Source organism: Pecten maximus, chromosome 12, assembly GCF_902652985.1.
Source record: "Pecten maximus chromosome 12, xPecMax1.1, whole genome shotgun sequence".
Taxonomy (NCBI): domain Eukaryota; kingdom Metazoa; phylum Mollusca; class Bivalvia; order Pectinida; family Pectinidae; genus Pecten; species Pecten maximus.
This window is the reverse complement of record NC_047026.1, coordinates 37,452,356-37,464,074: the sequence shown is the minus strand read 5'-3', so window position 1 is coordinate 37,464,074 and position 11,719 is coordinate 37,452,356.

Here is an 11,719-nt window from a genome sequence, read left to right as displayed (position 1 = left end):
ATACACCTCTCGGTGTCCTTTCCTACTGATATGTGTCGTGTCTCTATACTGTACAGTCATTACACCTCTCGGTGTCCTTTCCTACTGATATGTGTCGTGTCTCTATACTGTACAGTTATTACACCTCTCGGTGTCCTTTCCTACTGATATGTGTCGTGTCTCTATACTGTACAGTTATTACACCTCTCGGTGTCCTTTCCTACTGATATATGTCGTGTCTCTATACTGTACAGTCATTACACCTCTCGGTGTCCTTTCCTACTGATATATGTCGTGTCTCTATACTATACAGTCATTACAACTCTCGGTGTCCTTTCCTACTGATATATGCCGTGTCTCTATACTATACAGTCATTACACCTCTCGGTGTCCTTTCCTACTGATATATGTCGTGTCTCTATACTATACAGTCATTACACCTCTCGGTGTCCTGTCCTACTGATATATGTCGTGTCTCTATACTGTACAGTCATTACACCTCTCGGTGTCCTGTCCTACTGATATATGTCGTGTCTCTATACTGTACAGTCATTACAACTCTCGGTGTCCTTTCCTACTGATATATGTCGTGTCTCTATACTATACAGTCATTACACCTCTCGGTGTCCTTTCCTACTGATATATGTCGTGTCTCTATACTATACAGTCATTACACCTCTCGGTGTCCTTTCCTACTGATATGTGTCGTGTCTCTATACTGTACAGTCATTACACCTCTCGGTGTCCTTTCCTACTGATACATGTCGTGTCTCTATACTGTACAGTCATTACACCTCTCGGTGTCCTTTCCAATGATATATGTCGTGTCTCTATACTATACAGTCATTACACCTCTCGGTGTCCTTTCCCCTGATATGTGTCGTGTCTCTATACTATACAGTCATTACACCTCTCGGTGTCCTTTCCCCTGATATATGTCGTGTCTCTATACTGTACAGTCATTACACCTCTCGGTGTCCTTTCCTACTGATATATGTCGTGTCTCTATACTATACAGTCATTACACCTCTCGGTGTCCTTTCCTACTGATATATGTCGTGTCTCTATACTATACAGTCATTACACCTCTCCGTGTCCTTTCCTACTGACATGTGTCGTGTCTCTATACTATACAGTCATTACACCTCTCGGTGTCCTTTCCCCTGATATGTGTCGTGTCTCTATACTATACAGTCATTACACCTCTCGGTGTCCTTTCCTCCTGATATATGTCGTGTCTCTATACTGTACAGTCATTACACCTCTGCGTGTCCTGTCCTACTGATATATGTCGTGTCTCTATACTGTACAGTCATTACATCTCTCGGTGTCCTTTCCTACTGATATATGTCGTGTCTCTATACTGTACAGTCATTACATCTCTCGGTGTCCTTTCCTACTGATATATGTCGTGTCTCTATACTGTACAGTTATTACACCTCTCGGTGTCCTTTCCTACTGATATATGTCGTGTCTCTATACTGTACAGTCATTACATCTCTCGGTGTCCTTTCCTACTGATATATGTCGTGTCTCTATACTGTACAGTCATTACACCTCTCGGTGTCCTTTCCCCTGATATATGTCGTGTCTCTATACTGTACAGTCATTACACCTCTCGGTGTCCTTTCCTACTGATATGTGTCGTGTCTCTATACTGTACAGTCATTACACCTCTCGGTGTCCTGTCCTACTGATATATGTCGTGTGTCGTGTCTCTATACTATACAGTCATCACACCTCTCGGTGTCCTTTCCTACTGATATATGTCGTGTCTCTATACTGTACAGTCATTACAACTCTCGGTGTCCTTTCCTACTGATATATGTCGTGACTCTATACTGTACAGTCATTACACCTCTCGGTGTCCTTTCCTACTGATATGTGTCGTGTCTCTATACTGTATAGTCATTACACCTCTCGATGTCCTTTCCTACTGATATATGTCGTGTCTCTATACTGTACAGTTATTACACCTATCGGTGTCCTTTCCCCTGATATATGTCGTGTCTCTATACTGTACAGTCATTACACCTCTCGGTGTCCTTTCCTACTGATATATGTCGTGTCTCTATACTGTACAGTCATTACACCTCTCCGTGTCCTTTCCTACTGATATATGTCGTGTCTCTATACTGTACAGTCATTACACCTCTCGGTGTCCTTTCCTACTGATATATGTCGTGTCTCTATACTGTATAGTCATTACACCTCTCCGTGTCCTTTCCTACTGATATGTGTCGTGTCTCTATACTGTACAGTCATCACACCTCTCGGTGTCGTTTCCTACTGATATGTGTCGTGTCTCTATACTGTACAGTCATTACACCTCTCGGTGTCCTTTCCTACTGATATGTGTCGTGTCTCTATACTGTACAGTCATTACACCTCTCCGTGTCCTTTCCTACTGATATGTGTCGTGTCTCTATACTGTACAGTCATCACACCTCTCGGTGTCGTTTCCTACTGATATGTGTCGTGTCTCTATACTGTACAGTCATTACACCTCTCCGTGTCCTTTCCTACTGATATGTGTCGTGTCTCTATACTGTACAGTCATCACACCTCTCGGTGTCGTTTCCTACTGATATATGTCGTGTCTCTATACTGTATAGTCATTACACCTCTCCGTGTCCTTTCCTACTGATATGTGTCGTGTCTCTATACTGTACAGTCATCACACCTCTCGGTGTCGTTTCCTACTGATATGTGTCGTGTCTCTATACTATACAGTCATTACACCTCTCGGTGTCCTTTCCTACTGATATATGTCGTGTCTCTATACTATACAGTCATTACACCTCTCGGTGTCCTTTCCTACTGATATATGTCGTGTCTCTATACTGTACAGTCATTACACCTCTCGGTGTCCTTTCCTACTGATATATGTCGTGTCTCTATACTGTACAGTCATTACACCTCTCCGTGTCCTTTCCTACTGATATATGTCGTGACTCTATACTGTACAGTCATTACACCTCTCCGTGTCCTTTCCTACTGATATATGTCGTGACTCTATACTGTACAGTCATTACACCTCTCGGTGTCCTTTCCCCTGATATATGTCGTGTCTCTATACTGTACAGTCATTACATCTCTCGGTGTCCTTTCCTACTGATATATGTCGTGTCTCTATACTGTACAGTCATTACACCTCTCGGTGTCCTTTCCCCTGATATATGTCGTGTCTCTATACTGTACAGTCATTACACCTCTCGGTGTCCTTTCCTACTGATATGTGTATATGTGAAATAAGTTATATAAGTTGTGATAACTCAACAACAACAACAGCAGCAGCAGCAGCAACAACAACAACAACAACAACAACAACAACGATGACGACGACCGACAACAATGACAACGACGCCGACGACGAAGTAATTAATGAAAATATTTTATTTGTCCGAAAAACGCGTCAAACAAGTATTGGATACCATTTAAATTACTATGTTCTAATAAGATTATAAGGATTTTTGTTTGGGTGGTACTTGTAAGATTTAAGTCATTTTTGTTTTGTTTCATGATTAACTGGTAAATATATAGAATTTATATTTACGTACCTGAGTTGTACTGAGCTGGCCTGAAGCCTGGGTCACATTAGTCATTACTAATGTAGAATTCGAGCGTTATCCGGAAATAAAAAATAAGTCGGGCAGTCCACTCCTATAAACAACATAAAAATAACAAATGTTCTGCTTCTGTCACTTGGGATATGTTGTTCTGACGTCAAGTACCGGGCTAGATAACAACCAGTCTCAGATGATAGGAGATTAAACATTTATCAATCAGCATGTTAACAAAACTTGTAATTGTATTGAGAAGTGTGACACGTTGTCTGTGTCAGCCGCTATCATTTATATGAGAGCGTATCTGGGACGAGTAAAAAGAACAGAACAAATTATGGTGGCAGGTTTGGGCTATGTTGTTTTCGCCTTTTTGCATTTTGTCGTCGAGCCAAAGATAAAGACATTGCTTAAAACAACATGGTTATTTACTTTCTTAAAATGCCGTTATATTTTTATTTCTATATGTTGTTGTTTTTTGTGGCTAAAAACAACAACACTAACAACAACAGCTGCCACTTAATTTAGCGAGCAACCGTAATGATGTCTTTTGAAAATTTCTTGTGTAAATAGTTGAAATGTAATGTTGAAGTAAATATAATTAATGCTTAACATTTGTTTTGTCTCTCCTACAGTTGTGCTAAAAAGTTCAAATATTGTGCGCACACTAATGATTGTGGGACAAATTTGTAATTTGTTGTAAAATATTCAGTTTGTTTTTTTGACCGCGTGAAATAAATTCCATATTCATCAACCACGTGTTGTGTAACCTTTCTCTCTCTATATATATATTATATATAAGGAGGTAGATACCCATATGGGCCCAAACATACATGTATTTGTTGTCACAATCCTCTTAAGATACATTGTAATTTTTACTCGTAAACACAAAGTTCTATACAACAACAAAATCCGGCTCAGTTATGAATCAAATGTCGGACAGAACATAAAAGTTATAGGTTAATGTGTTTCTTAGGTTTGTAGCTGTTTTCCTGAGTAAATAGCATATGAAATGGGTACTTTCTATATACGAGAAGAAAGAGTAGGGTCTTGAAATTCGGAAAATCAAAAATATACATTCCTACCGAAAATAGAATGAAGTAGGATTCGAGGTGTAAAAAGGCGGGAATTCCCCAGTGTACTGTAAATGTCAGGGTTACTGTCTTTCGAGTACCCGTGTACTCTTATGTGCCATTAAACCTATACAATAACAACATTTATCTGATACATTTGAACTTCAAACGAGCGAATTAAGGGATGGGGTCACTAGTAATAACATATAGTAAATTATTTAGTTGTGTGAGTCAAAGGTGTACCTGTTTGTGGCGCAGTGGAAAATGGACCGTCTTTTTAACAAGACGGCCGAGTTCGACCAGGGTACACTTGATTGAGTATGTTTGTTCCAGACACCTCGATTCCCAGAATTTCAACTCATACTTTTGTGATCGAGGTTACTTGCATATCAAGAAATAATTATCGTCGACAGGAGCTACCACCCTTGCAGCTCAGCCCCGCCGACTAGTTTTAAGCAAAAAGTAGGTGTTTTTGAAACTTTAAAGTCATAATTTTCTCCACTTTTAGATAATGATTTTCCTATTATGCAAAGAGTATCATTAATCAAACACTATTGTCTAATTTGATTATTTTACATAAAATAGCACTGCAAAAGAAATGCCGTTACTTTACTTAAAACCCTGCAGTCCCCTGGTACACGTTACAAAGTAAACTGGTGGCGGTGATCTCAAAAGTGTAGTTATTTTTATTTTCTTTTAGATATTTCCTTTGCTTACCTTTGACAAATCAGCTATTACGTTAGGAATGACATCATTCAATGTTTTTCATTGACAGTCAATCAAAATCCCGAATATTTCTAGCAAACTGCCTGCCTGAATCATTCTCATAGTTGTTTATAATTATGCAAAATACCAACTAAGAATCTTGACCATTTCAAGATATCAAAGATTCATTAAAAATACATGAATAAACAAGGGCTTAGGCCAGAACCAAGGGTATAATGTGAGGGATGCTTCCAGATTTCTGTCAAATAAAGTTCAATTCCAATAATTAGCATACATTGCGGATTTATAGGTGAATGACGATACCCCATAGTATGGTACAAGCTCACATAGGTGAAAAACGTAAGCATTGATGCCAAATTATACAAACTCATTTGAATGAAATTCAAATTGAACTTTCTGTGGCCAGTAGTACTGTATACCTGGTATTTTTCGCCCCAGGTTATTTTCGTCCTTGAGCAACACACAAGATATTCGCCCCGTTTTAAATTCGCCCTAAACCACTTTTAAGAAATGTCTTTTCCTCATTTATAATTGGAAAATTCTGTTCGAAATTTTTGATACAGTTGCAGTCGGAACACTCGGGATTTTTTTAGTTCCCCCATTTTCTTTATTAGTATTAAAACACTTTACGACCATACTATTTATCTCACCTTGAAAGTTAATCAGAGTCACCTTTTGGCTAGGTGATCTAAAAAAAAAAAAAAAAAAAAACACTATCTCGTAATAAATGTTCACATGCGATTATGGTCAGCTACCCTTTATTGTGAATGCAACTTTTTAAAATTGCGATAAGGTTTCAAGCAGACACTGCACAATAAATCGCGTCAAGGTTTCCTTTCAAACTTCTCCAATTAAAACTAATCTGGTTTGTTTTCTAACACCTGTCGGATTGCTATCAAACCGTTATTGTTATTTGTCCCTGGTCTTGGTAAGGACATCATTCAGCATTTCAAGGCCTTGCTCTGTGAATTTTACAATGTTCCTATGCATGCTGATAAGTTCCGCTACATGGTAACGCAATATTGGATGTATGGCGTAACATACATTGCTTGGTACACACGCATGGCACTAGCATACCAAGGCTCGATAAGTGACTGAATTGTTGCTGAATCTAGACATTCATCTCAGACGAGAGCATTGATTACCATAAATTGCTCGAAAATAATTTGAATACAGGAAGCCCTTTCTTTGTCATCAGGGAGATACGTTTTTGCCTTGATTTGTTAAATTGCATTTTTCCGGCCCAGTCAAATTGCGCTCTTCTAGTTTTCTTGTATCTTTGTTCACGGTCAAATGAAAATCTATTCCACACAATGCCAATGTATGTTCAACTGCTGATATGTGGTTGATCTTTTCTAACATTTTTAATTCAGCAACGAAGAGATTAAACAGCTTGTCGGTAATGTAAAGAAAAATGGTTCAAATTATCAACGACACGCGAGAGCGAAATTGCAGGCCAAATTAACAATCGTACTGGAGAGAAATTGTTTTTGTTTCCTTTTCCATTTTTCTTCTCTTTAGATACTTGTATCATATCTGTCTCCTACATATATGTTAACCTTGCACCTAGGCTTTAGTCAAGGGAAGGCCACCTCTTTGTGGAATCAGACCTTTCTCTTCTGCTACACGTACAGTGAATACAAGAGTATTCTGTCGATACACAAGATATTCCAACAGCTAAGAGTTCTGCCGATACATGAGGAATGCCAACAGCTAATAGTTCTGCCGACACATGAGGAATTCCAACAGCTAAGAGTTCTGCCGACACATGAGGAATTCCAACAGCTAAGAGTTCTGTCGACACATAAGGAATTCCAACAGCTAAGAGTTCTGCCGACACATGAGGAATATGGGACGCCGTTTTACTATTCATTCCCATTTGGTGATATCACCAATTCGAATAGGTGATATCACTTAATGAAAAGAATAGGTGATATCACCAATTCGAATAGGTGATATCACTTAAAAATATTCTAAAGTGATATCACCTATTCGAATAGGTGATATCACCAATTCGAATAAGTGATATCACTTATAAAATTCTTAAGTGATATCACCTATTCGAATGAGTGATATCACCTATACGAATAGGTGATATCACTTATGAAATTTTATAAGTGATATCACCTATTCGAATGAGTGATATCACTATGGGCCGCCGTTTTACTATTTATTCCCATTTGGTGATATCACCAATTCGAATAGGTGATATCACTTAATGAAACGAATAGTTGATATCACTTATTCGAATAGGTGATATCACTCATTCGAATAGGTGATATCACCAATTCGCATAGGTGATATCACTTAAAAATATTCTAAAGTGATATCACCTATTCGAATTGGTGATATCACCTATTCGTTTCAATAAGTGATATCACCTATTCAAATGGGTGATATCACTTAATGAAACGAATAGGTGATATCACTCATTTGAATAGGTGATATCACTCATTTGAATAGGTGATATCACCAAATGGGAATAAATAGTAAAACGGCGCCCCATAGAGGAATGCCTACAGCTTAGAGGATACATGTAATCACCACCCAGGTAGATAATTACATCAAACAGTCTGTCCCTAAGGAAATTAAATTTTCTGAAGGGAAGCATCCTCCGATCTTAGAGCTAGTGACAATCCATGATAGCTTTCTTTTGTCTTATCTATACAAAGCGGGTAGTTGTGAGCAGGCAGAAGAGGTACACTGCTTCTCGTTAAGTACAGTAAAGGTCACAATGACAGCAGGAAGTCTTTTACCGATCATTAATATCAAGACCGTTTTCAAACATGTCTTCATTTTTGGACAACAGATCTGACATCACCTCTTTTAACCATGTTTTAAAGACGGTTGCACACCTAGTCATCTGCTGTAATTATTATTCCAAATCCAGCACTCACATCTGAAATAAACTTCCGAATTGAATGGGTCCTTTGGATATCTTAGTCCATGGTAAGCTTTGTTCGAGACATTATAAGTACCTAGTAAATAAAAAAGCGTACTGAGTGATTTTTTTATCAGAATCAGACATGTTGAATTGTTTAGGTCAATTGATAAACTAAAAAAGTCTTTAATCTCTTTCCAAAATAACTCCAGTTACCTTGCATGTATCCTTTCCATAAAACCAAGGGCTGCTGTTTTATACATTAATTTCCTTCACGTTCTGCGTTTATTCTGCTGACTAGGAGTACAATCCCCAAATGGTTTCCTCGTTTTAGCTTTAGAACTAACTTGTTCAGAATCTTATCTGCCTTTCTCTTCTGAAGCTTTCTCAATATAGTTTGCTCCTTTTGTTTTCACTTTGTATATTCTAAAATGTTTTGCGCATTTTTATTTTTTTTAAATTTTTTTGCTTTGAAACTACTTTCACAGCAATGTCTACATCTACATTCCGATTATATGTTAACCCTGCTAGTCCTTTATTTAAAAATTCTGAACTGTGCCTCCCTCTCCTTTCACCTTGTCAGCTTGAGGATAAAATCATGACTGATATTTACATATTGATTTTTAAGAATTTCATTTTTATTACCGTATGTTTCGTTTTTGTCGGAAGTTTTGTGAGTTATGGCGAATCTGGTATTTTAGGTTTGTCATCACCGTTGGTGTTCTGAATGACTGGATACGATGTCTTTACGTCATGATTGACAAGATATAACATATATCTGATTATAAAGACCCGATAAAACACATCACGATATTCCTTTTTTAGTTGATGACTCACTATCATTCCTATTTTATTATGTTTAGAGAGACGATCCCTGAATCTTTTTACTTATCCATACGACATTCTTTAGATGCTTTTTTTTCTTTGAATTATGTCGTATGTAACAATCACAGACTTCAATTCATTGCATTAACCGATATTCCTTATCCTTCACGCTAACAGATGGGTTATCATATGCGTTTTTACAGCGCCTTACCCGTCAATCATCCCCACGGTTCTATTATGATAAAGGCACGTGCAACCACAAACAGGTTTCGTTATCAGATTTTGAAATACATATGGCACTTATTCCACCTTTTCATTAGTTCACGAGTACTAATGCAGATGACGTGGTAATCATCTTTTCATGAAACGGTATAATGTTTGACGAGGTAATACAATTGGATATTTTCTGTAATTGGTAGTCCTTTCACAACTGGTGGTGATGGTTTGAACTACTTATATCTGTTTATTTGTTAACGGGATTAACGTCATCATAAATCCAAAGGCAGGTAGAACAGGTAGGAGACAAAAGGAAATGGTAACAAGTCTGGCAGGGATTTAACACTTATTTTGGATTCTTCCAAGCGACCAAAGATAATCTCAGATTGTGAATGGGCCCACATAAGTCGCCTCAGAGGTAGCACTCTGGTATATTTGGCCCACATAAGTCGCCTCAGAGGTATATTTGTATGTCATGGACGTAAATAATTTGAGGAAGGACAAGGGTCAAAATTATGTCTCCCTCGTCATTTGTGTTTTTTATTTTATCTATTTAAATTGTATGTAGGCCTTATCTGATAACACGGTTCGTGTTTAGTTTTCTGTAATGCAGTGTCTATACCCGGACCTGAGCGCAGCTTTATATTTACATCAACATTTCATTACATTAACTTAATACATAATGTACATTATTTAGAATTAGGCGGACACATTTATTATTATGTTTACATGTTATAATTTACATCGTGTGTTTATTTTGTTACATTACAGATTTATATACGTATCTGCAAACATTTGAAATTTGAGTTTAGCGATCTCCGTCCATTTTCATAATTCCATTCGTTTAAATTGCTAAAGCGAGAATTCTACCATGTTTCCTATGCAACGCCAGTTTTGATTGGTTTAAAACCATGTATTATTTTCCAATAACCCACGCTCGTGCCAATAATACACGGTCGCGAGTCACGGCTGTTACAATTTTATATATCTAATATTCACCTATTTTACAAAAGATTACTATAGTCGAGTGGGCTAATGGGTTAGTCTTTCAATTATTTTTAATCACGACGCGAGTTCAAATCCTACGGAGGCTCCCCTTTTTCTTTTTCTTTTTCTTTTTTTTTTATCCTTTTTTTTTTAATTTTCAAAATCAATGCCATATGATAGATGCTCTTGATCGTAGTACTGTATTGCCTGTATATTTCATGTATTGTATACTCGTGTATTGTTGCAGGATATACAACTCGGACTCGGATATTTTGCAATTTTAATTAATAACTCAGGCCTGCGGCCTTCGCTATTAACTTAATTGCACAATATCCTCGTCCTCGTTGTATATCCTGCAACAATACACGAATCATCGTTAATTATTTCTTAAGCATACATCAGGATACAAGTCACAATTTTCCACAATCGTTTTTTTTTTGTGTGTTTAAGTTTATTTGAATTTACAACCATAAACAAATCTGTGAGTTTTTTATTGTACTATTTTGTATTTCCTTTATCAGCATATATACAATGTATATGTTTATTATACCTTTCCTTATGTTACACTATATAAAAGGTAGACAATAGAAATGCTATCTGAAACACATCCTCCAAAAATGCTATTTACCAGGTTAATATTCGAAAGTGCTATTTACCCGGAATGAGCGCATTCATATTTTCGCGGATTGTTTTGCTTTGTTCATTCTGATTGGACAATGCATTTATCATATATCTTCGGATCTTCTCTACCGCCATCTCTTGTATAAGGATAAAGTCCGAAAATTCTTTCGAAAACGTAAGCGTTTACTAAAATCGTTCGAGTGAATGCTACAGGAAAATCATCTACAAGATTATATAATCTGGATGAAGAAGCGTTGTGGAGAGGACTGTTTCTGAAAGACAACGACAACGCTAACACACAAGTAATGCCTTTTTTTTTGTTGATTTTGAATTTACATTAATATTTGATCATTGAAACAGACTTTGCTTTTATAACTAGTCTTGAACAAAATGGAATAATTTAAATGTGGGTATAATAATAATAATAATATATATATATATACAGGTATATATTCTATATTTAACTTTAATATGGACCTACATGTTGTAGTTGATATCCATTCCATCAGAACTACTATGCACAGTAATGATAACAAATATGAAAATGATTCCTATGATTTCACGTCTTTCTCGCAGCTGTTTCAACATACACCGTCGTATTTCTAAATTCCTGAAACAATTTTTGCCCCTTATTTAAATTATTTATGTAATGCATTTCTGAATTCCACGATGTAATAACTCATAATCATACTGTCATAGATCTATCTGGTGTTTCTGTCTTTTAGCCGACAACTGTGTGCCATTAACTCGTCATGTAATCAGTCCCCGATAAGACACGCGCGTTATGTTACCAATACAAAATCTTGACTTCTAAGTTAAGATATACGAAAGGCCTCCCTAGGTAAGTA